Source organism: Amia ocellicauda, chromosome 4 (genome assembly GCF_036373705.1).
Source record: "Amia ocellicauda isolate fAmiCal2 chromosome 4, fAmiCal2.hap1, whole genome shotgun sequence".
NCBI lineage: Eukaryota > Metazoa > Chordata > Actinopteri > Amiiformes > Amiidae > Amia > Amia ocellicauda.
Window position 1 is genome coordinate 28,340,269 of NC_089853.1, and position 20,772 is coordinate 28,361,040.

The following is a 20,772-nucleotide window of genomic DNA, read 5'->3' on the forward strand; positions in this document are numbered from 1 at the left end:
TAATTTATTGGATTAAGTAGGGTTGATTCCCTTTTGGGCAGACCTCTGTTTATCTCCCCTAGTTTGAGCTGAATATACATTATATTGAACCAGAATTGGGACCTGGGGATAAACTATCTGATGTGAATATTGCTCTGAACTTGGCAACCAAACATTGACAAAAACTGCCTATTCTGTTTATTAATTTACCACTAACAGTTAACAATAACAGGATGAGTTTGGTGTAAAAATTCAATCAGTTATTCATTTGTTGCCCTGACATAATTTCATAATTAAAATCTATCTACTTTTTCATCTGAATGAGAGTAGGCTCAGATGTGGGGCTAGGAAATGACCAAGGAACCATTTTTTAACACCCCTTTGCAGTGGAATATAACTAAGATTTAACCATGCAGGCCAGATCTCCTGCCCTGGGATGTTTTATTGTCTGTAGTAATGTCCTTCCCATTGTCTATAGCGGAGCCCTTGAGGGGAAAAAACAACATTTAAAAATAGAGGAAAAGCAAGACATGTATCTATATGCTATTATAACAGCTGGCTTACAGTTCTTTATGGAAAGGCATAAGCTTTTATTTCTGTTTTTTATTTTTATTACAGTCACTGTTGATGTACTTTGTTCCATGCTATTGTGTAGAAGTCAGTCAGCTGAGGTCTGATTTTTTCCAAGCCAGACTATAAAGGAACCTCTCCGAGCTGTGGTCTGAGCTTGAGGAACACACTGAAGCATGAAGTACTGTAAAACTGAGAGAAAATTGTGGTTTCCTTCATTGTGTTCTTTATAATATTATTAATAATAATACAAATACATTTAGTAAATAATAATAACAATAGTAAGTACAAATAATCAACTGACCTATTATACATATTCTTCAATTAAATATAACTAAAATAGAAAACCTTTTCCCTAGTGTTACAGCTGGCATGTTGCAGGCAAATGTAAAATCAAACACCTTTATATTCTTGATTTAATCACCAGGCCCTGCAATAATGTCAAATGTTTATGCATCTGGGCCTGACAGTTAATGAGGACTTCAGTCAGTGTTCCCCTGTAAAGGATATAGACATCAAATGTGAAGATCCCAGGGGCAATGTTATAATAAGGGTGGCATGTACTTTTAACTCACTGAATGCTTTTTATCTAAATTAAACCCTGAGACACTGATGGTGATGCTTTCAGAGCAGATAACATTAAAAAGAACTGCCCAGAGAAACATTTCACAGGCACCCTGCTTAATTTGGTGTTATTAAAATCTTAGTTGGAAAAAAAAAGCTAACCTTTCTTGCTTTATTTTTCGCTAATAGACTGAAGAAAAACTCACATATATATACAGTTAGGTCCATAAGTATTTGGACAGTGACACAATTGTCATCATTTTGGCTCTGTATGTCACCACAATAGATTTGAAAGGAAACAATCAAGATGTTCTTTAAGTGTAGACTTTCATCTTTAATTTGAGCGTAGTTACATCCAAATTGGGTGAACGGTGTAGGAATTACGCCCATTTTTATATGTGGTCCCCCCAATTTTAGGGGCCCAAAGAATTTGGACAGAATAACATAATCATTAATTAAATTGTGAGTTTCAATACTTGGTTGCAAATCCTTTGCAGTCAATGACTGCCTGAAGTCTGGAGCCCTTAGACATCACCAGATGCTGGGTTTCTTCCCTGGTGATGCTCTGCCAGGCCTGCACTGCAGCTGTCTTTAGTTCCTGCTTGTTACTGGGGTGTTTTGCCTTCAGTTTTGCCTTAGAAATCAAAACAAACCAATTAGAGAGATAGCAAAAACATTAGGTGTGGCCAAATCAACTATTTGGTACATTTTTTTAAAAAAGAATGCACTGGTTATTATCATATACAGTAAACGTCCCAGGAACAAGCAGGAACTAAAAGACATACATCTGTACATATATCTGTATTTATTGAGTTCAATATTTGTGTAAGGTAATTACTGTCAGATGATTAATTGACCAGTTTGGCCTGTTTTCATGCTTTAATTTAAATTTTAAATGCAAACTGTCGGTGAATATTTAAAATCACTTGTGGTTGTATATATTACTTTTCTTTGAGATTCTGATATTACAAAACCATTTAATTTTGCTCCAGCCTCTGTCAACTCACAACCACAAAGATCAACCATAAGTGCATACATGTACATTACAATAAGCTTTCTCAAAAGCACAGTAGAAGAGATAGACATTACATAGAATTACATAAAAATGCATTTAAAATAAGTGCTGTTGGTGTTCAAGGTACATTAGAGAATGTCACAGTGATGCTAATAGGCCACAGAATCTACAATTCAACAGTTTGAACTGCAGTACATTTCGTTTTTCACGTTCTACGATACAAGGCGAAGAGATCCATTTTAAACCTAGATCTAGAAATGCAAATGCTGGCACGTCTAGCTCCTTTTTAAAAAATACATGATGACTACATTATACACATATACTGTTTGTACGTCATTGATTGATTGATTTAACTTGTCACATATTGCTGGTTGAGTAGAGTTTCAAATAGGCTAGGTATTCAAAAAGACCAAATACAAAATCAACAAAACAAATTAAACCTCCTTTCCCTTTCAAGGTCAAAGAACCTTGCTTCGACGTTGAGTTTTATTCTATAACAGTCCTGTTTCACAAGGCCCTCTTGTTGAACATGTATTATCTTATTTTGTTTGTTTGTGTGTTTGGTAATTCGTTTTTTAGAATTTGTGCGACAGCAAAAAATAACAACAAAGCCAAAATTAAGTCATGGCTATAGATCAGAAATAATAACAAAATAATACATAGATACATACATACATACATTGTAATTTGTACTATGTCTTGATTTGTAATTCTAGACTGTATTGCACCTTTATAATGCTCTTGTCGCCCTGGATAAGGGCATCTGCTAAGAAAGAAAGAAATAAATAATACATGCATACATACATACGTACATGAATGAATGAATAAGATGTATTTTGGTCTATCTGTGTACCCTTTATTGTATTGGTAAATTAATAGCACTGTCTGAGTCATTTTGTTTTGCATTACACTTCTATATTTAGAATTCCTTTTTATACCAACATAAGGTGCATAAACAGTAGCTATTTCTGGTATAACATTGTTCATTGAAGGAACTAAAATGCTCACATTGTACTCATTTGTGGTTGAAATAGAAATTAACTATTAACACGGACGGTGGCTTGTGAAAACGTATAACTTGAATTAAAATACAAGTGGCTATTGACCTCATTAAACCTGCTCCGCGATGCCGGGGAGATCCAGCGCCGGGTTTTGCCGCTGTCCCCCCCGCCGGTCCGGTCCGAGTGGAGGCGCCGCCGGGGTTTGCGGGCAGCTCGGGCTGCTGGTTGGTTACATTGTATCAATCTCCCAGCACTGAAAGATACAAACAGCCATCAAGATCCATTAGAGATACGGCGAAACGGGATCGGGGATTCAAACTGGGGTGGAAACCGGCTGAAAATTGGATCTTACTCTTCGGGAGACGGAGGAGACGGGGTTTTTACTCGAATCGGGCTTGAAATTGAACCCGAAATGCCCATTTGAGCCGGTATTTGTCAGTCCTGAACAGGATCTCAATGTGTGATGGCTGCAGTCCAGTGAATTGGCCTGTCCTTTCCCCCTGCTGTTGGATTTCTTGGGAGTTGTATTGATCGATTCTGTCTATTTATTTTGAGTATATTTTGTGTCGTTCGAGCGATTCCCCCCTTTCTTTCTGGATCTATGGAGTGCACTTAAATATTGGTTGGATCGGGGTCTGCAAGTGGGGTAAGTGTAGGAATTTTTCTTGCTTTTTCCCCCAATGCGGGAGGTATTTACAACTGCATGCTTTGCCGAAAGCCCTTTGTCTGGGAGACCCAGCAGTGGATCTTAACCCACAACTAACCCGGAGCACTTATATCGTCCTTCCCGGGTTGTGTTGCACGGACATGGGAATAAAAATAGATCCAGCAGTGAAATACACACACTGGCTTGGCGACAGTTTAGCCGTGGCAGAAATATAGCGTTTAAATGCATTGCAGCCTCCATAGCCGCCCGGCTTCTGGCAGTGATTTACAATCTTAAGTGCTGTTCACTCAGTTATTATTCATATACAATAAGTTGATGGTGAGGCTAATTATTTTACCGGACCTGATCAAATGAAAGCCCTTACTAAGTGCACTATTTACACCTTCTCAGTTGCACATTATCGATGCGGTCGGGCAGATTAAATGGAGCATACGAAGTGGGCTTTGTGTTTTTAAGCCGTCCTGAATTACAGCTCAGTTTCCTGCTCCTCTCAAACTAAGTTCTTGAATCTCCAAGCCTTTTTAGATAATTAAATTATTATTTGTCCATAGCAGGATGGTCCCCCCCCCCCAGAGGTGTCATTGTATCTACTCTAACCATTAGGCCTTTTCATTAGGCGCCTGCCCCGATGCGCATGTATGGCACTTGTCTGGGGTTCAGTCTTTGTCAGGGGAAAAACGCGGTCATTTTTAATTGTTTTTATTAAGCACAGGTCTCGGCCGTATTTTTAAGTTTCCTCGGCATGGGGGTCTTCCCGAGAAAAAACTTTACAAGCATGAGTTAGAGATGTGTGAAATGTATTTGGGGCCTGTGCGCAATGTCTCACCTCGACACTGATGGGCACATTGCGCCGGGTTGAGAGGCACCGGACCCCGGCGCACTGTGTGCATGTGTCCTGGGATTATGGGCTTTGAATCGGTGTCACTCCCCCTGACGCAATTTCAGTCCTCGATGGCCCATTGAACCGGTTGGTTTTTAAAATCGTGCCTGACCTGTCGGCAAAGCGAAAGTAAACCCCGTGTGCCTAAAATAATCATGTTTGGATAAGTCAAGTTGATGCCTTTTAGGCCCCGATTTCAATCCGATTTAAAGAGGTGTTCGCACATGCTCCTTTCCACATAGTGTAGACGGTAATCACGGTATTTCTACCATGGGAGCTGTTTGAAGGCTGTGAAAAACAGACACATTAGATTGGATCTGTTGAAGTAACATCAGAATCAGAACCTGGAAAAGTTTGATTTAATGTCACTTTCCTTCTCCAGCTCCTGAACGTTGCCAGTGTGTCCTGTTGTTCTATACATAGCAATGACTTTTACAAAGGAAAACATAAAATAATCAGATTTTAATTGTACGCAATTCTAACGTAGGTGGTTGGAAACGTGTGGGAAACATTTACAAAACAGATATCGAGACACCAATTTACTGTGTATGATAATAACTGTGAGGTTATACATGCTATATCCTGAATTGACAAATACAAAACACTAGGCTGTACCTCAAGTGTTATCCAATCTTGAAACCATGATTGAGGTGTAAATTGATTTACTCAGAAGTGCATTTTTAAAGGTGTTTAAAATATCTTCATTGAACAGAAATATCCACACCACATCAAGTGTTTTTTTTGTGTGTGTGTGTTTATGCATATTTTAAACAATTGATCATTAGTGTTGACCTCTGTGATTGGTGAGGAAGATGAAGATGGAAGAGTTTTGATAATGAAAGCCATTTCTTTTTGTGTGCTACTGTTTTTTTATGATTCATGCTTTAAATCAGGCAAGGTATACCTTACATGGACTGTGAATCAAATGTTTGGCCCTAAATGGTGTTAAATACGTGTACAGCGGTGTTTTAGTTTCTTCAGTCAACCTTGTCTCTCTTCCCAAACAAGGGAGGGTTGTAAAGGATGAAGAACATGTTTTGTCTTGTTAGGCTGACTTGGTCTGCACCTTGCCTGGAGAACGTCATTTCCTCTACTTGAACTAAAATAGTTTCCTAAATTGCCTGAGAGGAAAGGATGGAATTGAGGTCTTGTTTTGGAATGCTTGACCGACTTTTTATTCTTCTTCTTTCAGTGATGTCTTGTATTCCATTCTATTGTATTTTTTAATTAATGGGTGTATGCCCGTGGACCTTGGCTGTGGTTTTAGATGCATAAAGTGAGACCATTTTTACGAGAGAGAAAAACAACTCCAAAGTTTGTTTTTGTTTTTGTTTTTGTTTTTTTTAAATCACCTTTTACTGTAAATTAGCCTAAATAGTTTCCCAAACACGGTCCTCAGACCCATCTTTTTCTTCAGTTTAACTTTTATTTTTATTTTTTATTGAAGTTGGAAATCTGAAGTTCTTCCAGTAGACGCTGTCAACCATTTTGCGTTCTCATGGTTTAAGACCCTGTCCTGGTCTGAGAGCGTTCAAAGGGCAGCTTTGGCTAGAGGGCCAGTGAGTCCATTAGCACCTCACCTGACAGTGAATGGGAAATGTGTCCTATCATCTCCGGTAAAAATCAGTAACGCAGTGGACAAGCTCACTAATTTGACTACAGAGCACAGAACCTCAACTGTCACTTGTACACACTTCTTGTCACACTGCTTAATACTTAACACAGAACCCAAACATTTCAGTTAAACCACATATCCTTAGGTTACTTGCTGAGGTTTTTTATAGCCTATGTGAAGGTTTTAAAAAAAAAAATCCCAGTCCCTTGTTGTAAGAGTGCAACCAAAAGGTACAATACATTGAATACATTAGTCCTATCCCTCCAAATTAGAATATAGGAAAGAAGAAACTAATGGTTTTAGCTAGAAAGAAAAGTGCCACTGTGACAGCCTAATTTAACTTGGATTATGATACATTACTTGGTAGCTGTTAATTATTTTAGGAAGTTGTCTAATTCTATTTTCACAATATTTAGGTTATAGGCACTTTTTTGAGATTTAAAAAAAAAAAAAGTTTTTTTGTAGCTGTTTAAAAGATTTTGAAAGATCCTTTGAAAATATCTTCGAAAATATCTTCAAAAATGATCTTTGTCTACATGTGAAATAGCTCCTGGCATTAAATTGTATGGAACACACACCTTATACCTTTTAATTTCTTTGATTAGTTTAAATCCTGTTTTTTTTTTAAATGTAATTATAAAGAATTCTCTCTGGGGCGGCATTATCTGTTTTTGGCCTAGACAGCGTAGTGTGTTTTAGGTTTGCTCCTATATTGTCCTTATATTACTTCTGCATAACAACTTCCCTGGATTTTGCCATCTGCCATTCATCCCCACAGATTGACTTCCTTATTTATCTTTTAGAAACCTTTAACCTAAAAAGGAAATCCTTTGAGTTGAGCCATCTCTCTCCAAGGACACGAGGCTCAGTTTTTCAGAAAGTTCATAAGTTCTCTTGCATAACACAGTTCCAGATTACAATGGGGCATAATCACTGATGTGTTCACATGCAAGTCCAGCAGTATAGGCACAGTGGAAACCAGAAGCTTTATACAAGAGGTGCGAATTGAACAGATAAAGATTAACTGTAAGCATTCAGAAGGCTGGTTTCACGGACCTGGATTAGCTCTAGTCCCAAACTATCCGATGTTATTTTAAACAGGGTCGGCCAAGACTAGTGCTTATCAAGATCTGAAACTAGATGATCGTATAATTATGTTAATAAGGGATTTGAATGCTTCCTCTCTTGTCCTGTGGTAGAGTCCTGAGTCCTGTGTCCTGTGACCTGAGAGGTGCAGTTTACTGTCCTTGCAGTGTGGTGACATGTTGTATGCTGACTAAAAGCAAAGGCAGATGCCAGGTAGATCGAATGTTTTCAACCAGCACTAATATTTTTCCCCACTTCTGTTGTTCTTTAATTAATCTGGGATTCCACCGGTTTACCAGTTTGGGCTGGTTTAATACAGACATCTAAACTTAAACTTGCAGTCGACCTCAAGTACACTCTGTCAGAGAAACCACACTTTCCAGATTTGCTCTTTGTCTGTGCTGTAGTGCTAGGATGTGTGGAGTTCGCCTGTTCTGAATATTCAGTACTAGTTTGTTGAAGTCCTTTAGCTACCTTAAAACTGAGGTGCTATGGTACTAATTCATTCTACTTTGTACTCTTCAAGGAAAGAAGCAACTGTGTCTCTTTCACAAGACTAACCCCGAGCTAACATAGGTGCACCTATTTCTTTTGACAATTTTACTGAACTGTCCCACTGGACAAATATAATTACAATGAGGCCAAGGCTGCTCCGTGCCCCTGTTTTTATGTTGGTTTTTTTTCCACTAAGCTGCATTTAATACTCTTGAACTTGTTGGTACTTGAAATTAAATAATACATTAAATCTCTGGCTTGAGTGACAAGCTGTCAGATAGTATGTTTTAATTGCCATTGTACTTGATGCTATATTTAAACAATGTTATTTGTAGCCTTTCCTTGCCAATATGAATTAGGCCACTTGAGTATTGAATGCTTTTCTTTCTTCTTTAGCTAGGCTGTGTTTCTGTCAACCCACAGATCTGTATCGGGTTTCTCTCAGGCAGCCTCTTTCTTTTCAACCTCTACTCAAAGTAACCTGTAGTGTGTTTTGGCATGACTGCTGAAAGCCAGATGATTGTGTATGATAGTGACAAACTGTTATTTTGACGAGGTGAGAGAGAGAAATGGCGTTTTGTCGTGTGAGTGTTTGTCAGAAATAATAATTTTCTATTGAACGTGTGGATAAAACTGGGAAACTTTCTCTCAAAGGTGACTCATTTTGTTCCCTTTGCAGATAGACTTTCATACCATCAGGTGTTTTCCTAAAGGTGTCAGTAGGCTTGTGAAATAATAAAAAAAAAAAAACTGAATGAATGTGTTTTACTGTTTTTTAAAAGAATGAAAAGTGTTTTTTACATAAAAAATAAATAAAAGTTCTGTCTTTGTATGCCAGCAGTACTTGACCAGACAGCGATTATTGTACTCTGGCCTAGCACTTTAAATACGCTGTAGGGGCTGTTGCCTCCCACACGCCTTTCTTTGTTTGTGGAGGTGTTGTTTGCTCTTAGGCCATTTGACACCGTAATAAAGACAAAAGCCCACTCACACCATTCATTTGGCTCTGAAGTTCAAAACACATTCTGTTTCAGGACATAAAAAGGATTCTCTTCAGTCCAGAAAATGAGAGTACATTGCCAACATTCTCAAAGGTTTTAATCGTTATTAATAATAATAATTATAATAATCATCACCAAATTATCTAAATTGTAATTAATTTAATAGCAAATAAATAGCTAGTCTGATAGTAAACTGTTGCTCTCATTTCAAGCTCCTAGTAAAATGTCTGCTGATTGCTTAATAAAAAAAATCCCACAACAAAATAAAACCCCATTTCCTGAATCTAAGCATGAAATCTTTAGAAAATTCCAATGTGTCCATTATTACTGCTTAATTGCTTTTAAAATCAATGTTAAGGAAATCCATTGCCTAATGCATACATTCTGTTTTCTGGTGTCCTGCAAGTTAACATTTGAAGAGGTGAATAGACTAAATAGAAAGAAAATGAAGTTCAGCCACTCCAACACAAAGACTCTTGGAGCTTTTGCACAGGCACTGTACGAAGATTAGGATGAAAACACTCTAATCAGGTCTGCGGCTTCCTCATTGAATGTCGAAATCGAAATGGCTGTGGTTCAAGCGAGTTGCTGAAAAACTGACAAAACCATTTGTAATAAGAGGTGATTTCCATTTGTACCGATCTCACCACATTTCTGGCAGAGCTATGTACTTTTTAAAAGAATCTGCAGAATCTGTGGTTTTTGTCTAAACTACAGGAAACTTAATTTTTACAACTTTTTTTCCTTTAAATTATTTTATATATAATTTATTTAAGTCTGACCAAGTATTTACTGAGGTGTTTTAGTAACATGATTTTACTATCTTACACAGTGTACACTTAAGATCATAAATCTCCATATAGACTGATGCATTTAAAAATCAGTTGCCAATTTCTAGCTTGGGATGACACTAGTTTAGAATAATAATTAAAAAAAAAAATTGGATGAAAATTGTATTAAAAATAAAACCTGAAATATCTTGGCTTGATAAGTGTCCACCACCCTTGTAATAGCAATCTTGACTTAGACCACCTTGAAAATCACACACCGAGTTAAGTGATCTGCACCTGTGTTAATAGTAGTGATTCACATGATTTCAAGATGAATGAAGCAGCATTTCAAAACATAGACCCAACCGTGAGCACCAAGGAGCTTTCAAAAGGACTCTTGGACAAAGTTGTTGAAAGGCATGGTTCAGGGGATTATCAAAGGCCTTGAATATCCCTTGGAGCACGGCCAAGATGATTATTAAGAAGTTGAAGGTGTATGGCACCCCCAAGACCCTGCCTAGATCAGGCCGTATCTCCAAACTAGATGACCAAGGAAGAAGGGGACTGATCAGAGACGCTACCAAAAGACCAATTGCAACTTTGCAAGAGCTACAGGATTGGTCAAAGTGAGCATGTGACAACAGTCTCCCAAGCACTCCACAAGTGTGGCCTGTATGGTACTCAATAAAGCTGACTTTGAATCCCTTTTAAAGTATGCAAGACAACACTCAGGAGATTCTTTAGCCACGTGGCAACAAGTTTTGTGAGTCTGGTAAATCCAAAATGGAAAGTTTTGGCCTAAATGCAAAGCCGAAACAGCACATCACCCAAAGAACACCGTTCCTACTGTGAAGCATGGTGCTGGCATTATGTTATGGTGATGGTTCTTATTGGCAGGGACTGAGGATAGAAGGGAAAAATGAATGGAGCAAAGTATATAAAACACCTTGAGGAAATCCTGCTGCCCTCTGCAAGAAAGCTGAAACTGTAATGGAAGTTCACCTTTCAGCATGACAATGATCCGAGGCACACCGCCAGAAAATCTGTTTCATGATGTGAAGATTGGTCCCCAAGGAACTTGACAGACCTTGAGCAATATTTGTAAAGAAGAATGGTTAAATATTGCCAAATCTTGGTGTGCAAAGTTGGTAGAGACCTATCCCACAGCCATAATTGCTGCCAGAGGTACTTTCACCAAGTATTAACATAAGGGGGTGTTGACTTTCTATAGGCACTGTACAAAGAATAAAACTGGCTAGTGTAGAAAAAGGCATCTTTCCTTGAACTACCTTTGTATATTCAGTGTTGGTTTACGTTTGTAAATGTCCTGACAGTTCTATACTGTGGTATGACCTCACGAATTTGGTTGGTAATGTTTGTGGAATTCATGTGACAAAAGCTCATTATTCATGTCTCTCTTAATGTTGCCTTTGAAAGACATTTTGTTTATTTTCTTTTTCTTTTTACCCCCCCTTCTCTTGTGGTTTAGTTTCGTGTTTCATTGGTAACAGGCAGACATCTTGTTCTGATCCCATGTGAGGTTTAGTGAAATATTTGAATGGACTGTCTTTCTGGGTTCTTGTTGATGTAGTCTCAAGGGGGTAAGGTTTTTCCATTTACCAAGCTGCAATTTTCAGGCCATCAGCATTACAATAGGAAATTGAACAGTGCAGCAGGATATTAGGAGTGCAGTGTCTGTGGCCTGACACACACTGGAACCAAGGTCTTAAGGGATGAATTGACTGGAAAGCCAGTGAATTAGTCTCGGTTGAATAGCTAGTCCTGCGATCCTGCTACACCTTACACAAGGCCCTTCAGTTAACACTTGGCCTAGCCAGTCATCCTTGTCCTGTGATAAAACCGAGACCTTAATTTGCTTAAGGAAACTGGTAAGCTAACAGCAGTAAAGTCCTTCACTTGTTCTTCCAGTAGCTGGATACATTACACCCCCCTGTTAATGCCCTCTGGGAGAGCAGAGGAGGTGTATTTTTAGCACTCATTGCTCGATCTTGTAGGATCTGCCATTTAACTCAAAAGCTTTGCTGTATCTCCGATCTCTTGCCATAATTTACTTATGGTGGCTAAACCTGGAGGGGAGTGTAAGCCGAGGTTGTGCTTTGTTGCTGTGTTCGGCTCATTCAGAAGAGTGTTAGCGAGAGGTTTTTCAATGCAATCATGTAGTCTTGGTATGAATGACTGAGCCCTGTGCTTCTGGATTCCCATTTAGTTGTACTTTTCATCAGATTGTAAGAAGGCTACAATGTTGTTTTTCTGGCAGGACACCTTCTGGTCTCATACCAGATGGGATTTATGTGTTATGTGGGGGAGGCCAGTTTCCTCTGTGGAGGTCAATAGTTTACCCATCTCCAAAAGCAAGCCAATGATTTAACATCAAACTGAAAAGCGATTTGAATCTTTCTCTGTCTTTATCCTAGCTCACATTATTATGAATGGCAACTCATTATTTGACTGTCTTGTTCTTTATTGAGTTTGCTGAATCCTTGTGCTTGTAGTGAGAGGTGTGTGCTTCAGAAATCGCTTATTGGTCTTTCAATCATCGTCATCGTATTTTCTCTGGTTCATGTGTCTTACACTGAAGCCCCATTCACACAAATCTTTGCAGCCTTTTTCGTGGAGTTTTGTTGCCGGCAAAGGTCTGTGTGAAAGGGTCTAAGCCGGCATATTGACATTTAGTCAAAATGCTAGCAAAATTACATCAACGGGTCTGTGTGAATGTAGCAGGAATAAGAATGCTGGCATATGACGTGTTATGTCCTTGCGTTTTCGACGCTGTACGTTAACAAACTGGTTTGACCAGTCGGAATAGGGGCATGTTTTCGCATTTTGACCACAGCACAACCAGGTTATGCCACCTGTGACCGTGACCATATTGAAAAAATGGATGGGGTTATTAAAAATGATGGCGGTTGACAATGTAGTTGTAGCAATTCTGAGTGTTATTGATGAACCAACAGGTTGGTGATGTATATAATGCTAACTGTCACACACATGTCAGAAGTTATATTTCAATAAATCAGGCAAATGTGTTAGACTGCATTACAGTGTACACTGACTGTAGTTTGTTTCAAGTTAATTTTATTTTAATGCTGTAATGTCAAACATAAAAAATTAAACATTAAAATAAGTTGTTTTAATCAATTGCAGATCTGCACAATGTAATGTCAATGCTTTTTTATTTTTATTTAATTTTAGTTGATTTAACATGCCAAGATCACACAATGCCTCTCGTTATACGACCATGAACCTCATACTGAGTCTCATATTGGGTTCACTGGTTCAAATGATCTTTGAGCACTGGGTCCAGTGACCACACTGCAAAAACACACAACCATACAGCCTGATGACCTGGTCATAGTGTGAAAACGCACCTAGATTGACATATTGTTTGCATTTTCCTCCTGCCTATTTGTTGGTTTCAAAAGCCTTGGTTCAAATCAATAGCCCACTAAACACAATGGAAGGAAACTGGCAAAAGAGGGAAATTATCAAACTTTTAGAAATATGTTCAGAATACTGGTCCATGTCTCCTCTCCAAAATCCATGTTTCTATTAAATGTTGACCCCAAGGCTACAACGCTCTTGCCAGCATTCTCTGTTTTGTTTTTGTGAAAGGGTACCTCCCAGCATTTTGCCGGCATTCAAAGTCAGTGTGAATGGGGGTGCAGTAGGAAAAAAGCAAGCAAAGGCTGCCTGCATTTTACTTGCATTTGATTGTGGGCTTCTGTGAATCTTTAGACATTTGGGTAAAGCAGATTGTTCTGCACAGCCATTTGGCAAAAATGGCAGAAAATGGTTTAATCTATCATTTGATTACTGTCATTGCCCCAGGGACTGGTTGATGATTCAAAAGCAAAAGGTAGCCTACATCACCCAGCTTGCCTCTGATGATGCTGAAAGTGAGGATCTGTTAATTTGTGTTTTGCATTACAAAACTGAACACGCAATGTCCATGTGGCACCCAATCAAGAAAGCCACTCATCGTTTAAGTAGTGCAGCTGGAGATGTTTTTATTTTTACATTTTATCACAATTTTCTTTACCACAATTTGCCTCAGTCAGCTCTTAAAAAATTGAATTGATTGATAATCAATTATATAACTGCGATGTTTAATTTTTGTATTGAGAGAGAACATGACTGCAAAGCCATATATGAGCTGTAAAACAGGGTTACGTTGTAATTGTGTCATTTAAAAAGAAGAAAAGGCCTCTTACTGAAAAAACATTCTTACCAACCATAAATAAAATTAAAACATTTTAGTATACCAATTTAATATACAAATTGTGTGCATTCATTTTCATTATATAACACCCCTATCTTTGATCTTTTCGTAGTTTAATAATTTGTGACTTAGGCCTACTGTTTCTCCTCTAAAGTAACTGGTGAAAACTCCCTCTTTTTCACGCTCTCTCTATTATATGGCATTAAATTGTGTTGCTTTTGAAATGTGGCTCTGCTCCCTTGCTCTGGGGAATTAAATTCAAAATGTGACTTTGCTCCTTTGACCGCTTGCTGAACCCATAGGTTGACAGCAGAGTGACAAGAGGCACATTGCTGATACCATGACGAGTGAGAGAGCAAGAGAGATACCTTGTCTTTCTGTAATCTAGACTCTAAGCGTTGCCGGTGGCAGGTTTGTGTGTCTCATGCTAAGCATTTACGTAACTGTCTCATCAATAATGGGTCTGCTGTGCTCTGGGCTTGTCGCGGTACACTGGTTTCCCCTCTGTTCTGAGCCTCTGTGATCTATCTGGAAGTTTCTGCAGTGGCAGTTTCAGATTTTTGCTATTCAGATTTTTTTTTTCTTTTCTGTCGCAAAGATGCAGAAAAGGGCTTCTGTGGAGTCCTTTCCTGTCTTATAAAAAGCCTGGCAGACAGCACTCAGATGCATGACAACTTAATTCCTTCAAAAGCAACCAAAACATTTCACATTTTTATATATTTGCATTATTCTAGAGGGCGAATGGAAATTCTTGGTTCATTTCAAAATATTTTTGGGAATTCACTTGTTCTTTTGCCAAGTAGCCAATTGTGTTTTTTTTTTTAACTGGCCATATATAAAGAAGAATCATTTAATAATTAATAATAAAAACTAACAAAACATTTGAAAAGCATAACATGGGTAGCTTACTGTAGCATATTTATGTAGAGAGGGCTTCTAGATAAGTCCTTTGGGGAATATATCACAGCTTCTTTAGCTGCTGCTTTATCCAATTTTATTCTAAAAATACGAGTTTGTACTTTTTGAGCAGGAAGAGATGCATCTAATAAATCCCAAATTGATCTTTTGAATGAAAAGTGCTGACTGAAAAGTGTTATGCATAACAGTTGAAAGGATCAATAGGGGAAAGTGGTTTCCACAATTTAAAGTAGTTTTGTTTACAGTTTAATGTTCTGCGTGGAACAGACAGCTATCGTTTTGGTAATATTCTGTTGCTAAAATAGTGCTGATCGATCATACAAACCAATAATTCAGCTCAGGCTGAATGCAAGTCTTAAAATAACCCAAGGTTTGAAAACAGTCTGTGATATCTAATCTCTCTGCCTTGGAACCTGGAAATAATGTGATATTTCATTGTCACCAACTTAAAAGGCTTTCAGTTGGAGATGGCAAGCTCATATTGATAGAATATGAAAGCAAACAGTTGTGTAAATGGTAAGAACATATCTTCAGTAGGCTGCAAAAACAATACTGTGGTCTGTGGATTTTATGATAAAAATTTGTTTGTGGAATTCGGACAGACAAGTTAAATAAAACCTCTTTTCCAATGTGCCCTTTGTTTCACCTTGAGTTTTCTATAACAATCCATTATATGCTTTGCTAAAGGTCTATGCAAAATGCAAATCTGTAAATAATTATAATTGACCACAGTGTTATCAGGCTTGTCCTCTGTTCACTCTTCAGACAGGTTCAATACAGTTAATGAAGTCCTCTCTCGCTCTCTCTCACAGATGTTGCCAGTACAAAATAAATCTCCTCCACTCTAAGCACTGAGTTCTGCAGCAAAGCAGATGGGCTGGCCCTGTAGCTGGTGGAGTACAGGAGGTTAAGAACATGTTGACATTTGGAGTGGTAGCTGTTAGTCTTGAGCTACCACATGCCACGATCACTAGTGAGAGCGCTTGTCTTTTTTCTTCTGTGAAAACCCATAACTGCTTCATCCATACTGAAGCTCATAAAAATAGATTTTGATTATTTCCTTGTCTACAGTCTTCCTGTGTGTTGAAACCAGTTTTGAGCGTCTTTCGTAATTAAAAGCACTTGATATTTCAGTTGAGTTGCTCTTGCTGTGTGCCATTGAAGAGCAGTTCCTGTCCTAGAAACTTGAACCCTCTTTTGAGGGTTTTTTTGATGGTCAGCTTTAGCTCTGGTTTCCTAGGTTGTACCAAGTGTAAGATAATCACCATTCCTGTGGCACTGAGGCAAAAACAAGATGTGTGGCATTTTACTATTGGGGGGAGGCTGCATTTTATAGAGTGAATTGAAATAGTTGCCTGAAATAGTTCCTGTGTATGGAGGATTCAATATATTGCAAGTATTGATTCATATTTTATTGAGAGAAGCCAATTAAATGTGGGGAGGGTCCTTGTTTATCCCTATGGATTGATTTATAGTGGAGCCCTGGGATTCCAAATCCAAGCAGTGGGCCTAATGGCACACCACAAAGACATTGCAGGCTTTAAGATGAAACTTTAAAAATAAATGGAATTGAATCATATAGAAATTGTATTTGTTTGGCTATTGGCCTTTCTTTGTTTCTCTCCAACCTAAATTACTTTACCCCCATCCCCCCAGATATGCCATTTTTGATAATGTGTTAATTATAGATTATTGGTTTAACTGCATGATTCATTGTAAATGCTTCTTCTCTAAATTCCCTATGGTGAAAAGATTTAAAAGCTTCCACTGAACTGGGTCACTGCATGCAACTGCTGTGATGAAGTGACTCAAGCAATGCACAGCAGGTTACAACCATGAAACGTGCAGAATTTAAACGCAAAGGCAAATTGTGTGTTTTCTTACTCATTCTTCATTTGTAAACTGGATAATAGACTGGGAGAGGGAATAAGTGTCCTGGGAGATTCCCAGGAGCCTGCAGGACTGGGCAACTGCAACTGCAAATGTCTTTAGTTAATGTAGTAGTTTAGTGGCCAGTTGGATTGAACCGTATGTTGTAGGTCCAAATTATAAAACGCAGAAGCTCTTTCCCTACACTAAAGCTTTGGAATGACCTGCCCTTTAAGTGGAGTCAGTCTATTTTCTATATACAAAGTTGGATTTAATCGACGCTGCAATTGTTCTTGTGGTCTGCGCCTGTCCCACAGTGCATCACATTCCAAAACCACTTTGCTTGGTGGTCAACAAAATGGCTGCTAACACATTTTTGGTGTTTGTAGGTTTGTTGGCTTTCATTGTTTATGCATACTTATCTAAAAGGTTGTGGCTATGAAAAGGGTTCTTCCAGATGGAAATCCCATTGTGACTATGAAATTTGATTGAAATCCATATTCTAAAATGTTTTTGCACTGTTTAACCTTAGTCTGTGCTTGAATGTGTAGCTTTTTGGTCTGAAACTTATGAAATTGCTTAGTGTAGGTCAGGTGTTTAAAGCTGTGCTCCACTTTCCATTTGTAATATCATGTTTTTTTTTTAAATTGTTCCTGTTTGGTGTTGATTTTGGGAAGCACCACATGCACACCAAGCAGCCAAGAAATTCTACTAGGTATGTTTTGAAGGTTTATAAAGAATTACAAGGTCTATAAAATCCAAAGCCTAAATAAAACTACTTTGTGATAAAGAGCACATTTATTTTTTTAATTTTAAACGGGTAAACAAAAACAGCTGGTGTGTCATAACTGGAAATCCATTATTTAAAAAATAAAAATAAAATTTTATATATATATATATATATATATATACACACACTCACCTAAAGGATTATTAGGAACACCATACTAATACTGTGTTTGACCCCCTTTCGCCTTCAGAACTGCCTTAATTCTACGTGGCATTGATTCAACAAGGTGCTGAAAGCATTCTTTAGAAATGTTGGCCCATATTGATAGGATAGCATCTTGCAGTTGATGGAGATTTGTGGGATGCACATCCAGGGCACGAAGCTCCCGTTCCACCACATCCCAAAGATGCTCTATTGGGTTGAGATCTGGTGACTGTGGGGGCCAGTTTAGTACAGTGAACTCATTGTCATGTTCAAGAAACCAATTTGAAATGATTCGACCTTTGTGACATGGTGCATTATCCTGCTGGAAGTAGCCATCAGAGGATGGGTACATGGTGGTCATAAAGGGATGGACATGGTCAGAAAAAATGCTCAGGTAGGCCGTGGCATTTAAACGATGCCCAATTGGCACTAAGGGGCCTAAAGTGTGCCAAGAAAACATCCCCCACACCATTACACCACCACCACCAGCCTGCACAGTGGTAACAAGGCATGATGGATCCATGTTCTCATTCTGTTTACGCCAAATTCTGACTCTACCACCTGAATGTCTCAATAGAAATCGAGACTCATCAGACCAGGCAACATTTTTCCAGTCTTCAACTGTCCAATTTTGGTGAGCTTGTGCAAATTGTAGCCTCTTTTTCCTATTTGTAGTGGAGATGACTGGTACCCGGTGGGGTCTTCTGCTGTTGTAGCCCATCCCCCTCAAGGTAGTACGTGTTGTGGCTTCACAAATGCTTTGCTGCATACCTCGGTTATAACGAGTGGTTATTTCAGTCAAAGTTGCTCTTCTATCAGCTTGAATCAGTCGGCCCATTCTCCTCTGACCTCTAGCATCAACAAGGCATTTTCGCCCACAGGACTGCCGCATACTGGATGTTTTTCCCTTTTCACACCATTCTTTGTAAACCCTAGAAATGGTTGTGCGTGAAAATCCCAGTAACTGAGCAGATTGTGAAATACTCAGACCGGCCCGTCTGGCACCAACAGATGAAAGACACATTATGCTTACTTCCCTTCATAATCGGAAGATGTCCAGCAGTGCCATCAGCTCAGAATTGGCAGAAAACAGTGGGACCCTGGTACACCCATCTACTGTCCGGAGAAGTCTGGTCAGAAGTGGCCTTCATGGAAGACTTGCGGCCAAAAAGCCATACCTCCGACGTGGAAACAAGGCCAAGTGACTCAACTATGCACGAAAACACAGGAACTGGGGTGCAGAAAAATGGCAGCAGGTGCTCTGGACTGATGAGTCAAAATGTTAAATATTTGGCTATAGCAGAAGACAGTTTGTTCACTGAAGGGCTGGAGAGCGGTACACGAATTAGTGTCTGCCAGCAACAGTGAAGCATGGTGGAGGTTCCTTGCAAGTTTGGGGCTGCATTTCTGCAAGTGGTGTTGGGGATTTGGCCAGAATTAATGGTCTCCTCAATGCTGATAAGTACAGGCAGATACTTATCCATCATGCAATACCATCAGGGAGGCATCTGATTGGCCCCAAATTTATTCTGCAGCATGACATGACCCCAAACATACAGTGAAGTCATTAAGAACTATCTTCAGTGTAAAGAAGAACAAGGAGTCCTGGAAGTGATGGTATGGTCTCCACAGAGCCCTGATCTCAACACTGAGTCTGTCTGGGATTACATGAAGAAAGAGCAGCAACTGAGGCTGCCTAAATCCACAGAAGAACTGTGGTTAGTTCTCTAAGATGTTTGGGCCAACCTACCTGCTGAGTTCCTTCAAAAACTGTGTGCAAGTGTACCTAGAAAAATTGATGCAAAGACAAAGGGTGGTCACACCAAATATGGATTTGATGTAGATTTTTCTTCTGTTCACTCACTTTGCATTTTGTTAATTGATAAATATAATCCATTAACATGTCTATTTTTGAAAGCATTCTTACTTTACAGCATTTTTTCACATCTGCCCAAACCTTTTGTACAGTACTGTACATATATACACATACAAATAACTTAGGACTTAAATAGCATAGACTAACCAGACACACGTGCAGAGGAGTGCAGATTTAATTATGAAGTGTGTAGCTGCCTGCGTATGCCTTTAGTGTGACTCACCCTGTTGACAAAGGAACCTTAGTGGTTGTCATATTAACAGTGATAATTGATGGAGTGTTTTCAAATACTTACACACACAAACAGTTTTACTGTTGGAAAGATAAACATGCAATTACAATTTAAATGGCTTGGATATTCAATATCACAAATCTGACTTGGATGCATGAAATTGGAGCCTTCCATTTTACAGGCAGATAGAGAGCTCTTCCAACATCCTGGTGAAAGGTTGTTTTTCTGAGTCGCTGCTGAAAGGAAGAAAGCAACATGTGGTTCTTGACTGACGGCTGGAATGTTTAAAATATTGGTCCTGTCTGTGGAGGTGGAAGTGTGTGTTCACTCTCTAGAAAGAAGGATCGTGCTTTTCTTGGATCTAAACTGAGAGCAGAAAAGGAAATGGTGAAATATCTCTGTCAGTTCTACCTCAAATGCAAATCTTATTTTATGTAGTAAATTAGCAAAGATATTTTTGTGTGTATCTTGAAATTGAAAACCAATATGTACGCTGCTACTACCAAGCCATACATTCTGTCCAATGGCAGAATGTCAGTTCACATCAGTGATTATAGAGAATTTCCATTGAAGGAGACATCAAGGCTATGCTTCAAATTACTGTCACTCTTATGTAAGGTGTTTTATTTTTTCTGTAAGTATTTCAAAACCTGGCCTGCATCCATAGCTGCGATTGCTCTCAATTTCACCACTGTCCATGTGTGAATTTGTTCTCAATTTTCCCATTGCAGATTTATAGAATTATATTCTATTTTATTTGGGAGTCAAAGAGAAATAAACCCACAAAATAACCTTCATATATTAATTTGTTTCACAGCAGCTAATTCCTTGGACTAGAGAGAATGAATTGCACAGTCAGGTCAGATATTAAGAAATTCTTAGAAACTATGTCGGTCTGTAATATCTTGTTTAAAAAAATATTTTTCTACTTCCTAAATCTCTTTTGATTTCCTTCTCTCTCCTTTCTTTTTAATTCTACTTCCCTTTTTATGTTTAAGCCTATATTCTGCTTAATGTATCCTCTAAGTTTGTTTTCATTTTGTTGAGGAAATACATAAAA

General features: G+C 38.6%; 1 protein-coding gene across 1 annotated transcript in view; it reads left to right on the forward strand.

The window, feature by feature from the left end:
* Positions 1–3,312: 3,312 nt before the first annotated feature.
* LOC136748191 (zinc finger protein 609) overlaps positions 3,313–20,772 on the forward strand; it is a 99,295-nt gene continuing 81,835 nt past the window's right edge. The window contains exon 1 of the mRNA XM_066701731.1: positions 3,313–3,775. The gene's annotated coding sequence lies outside the window, so the exon portion shown is untranslated. The remainder of the gene's footprint in view (positions 3,776–20,772) is intronic.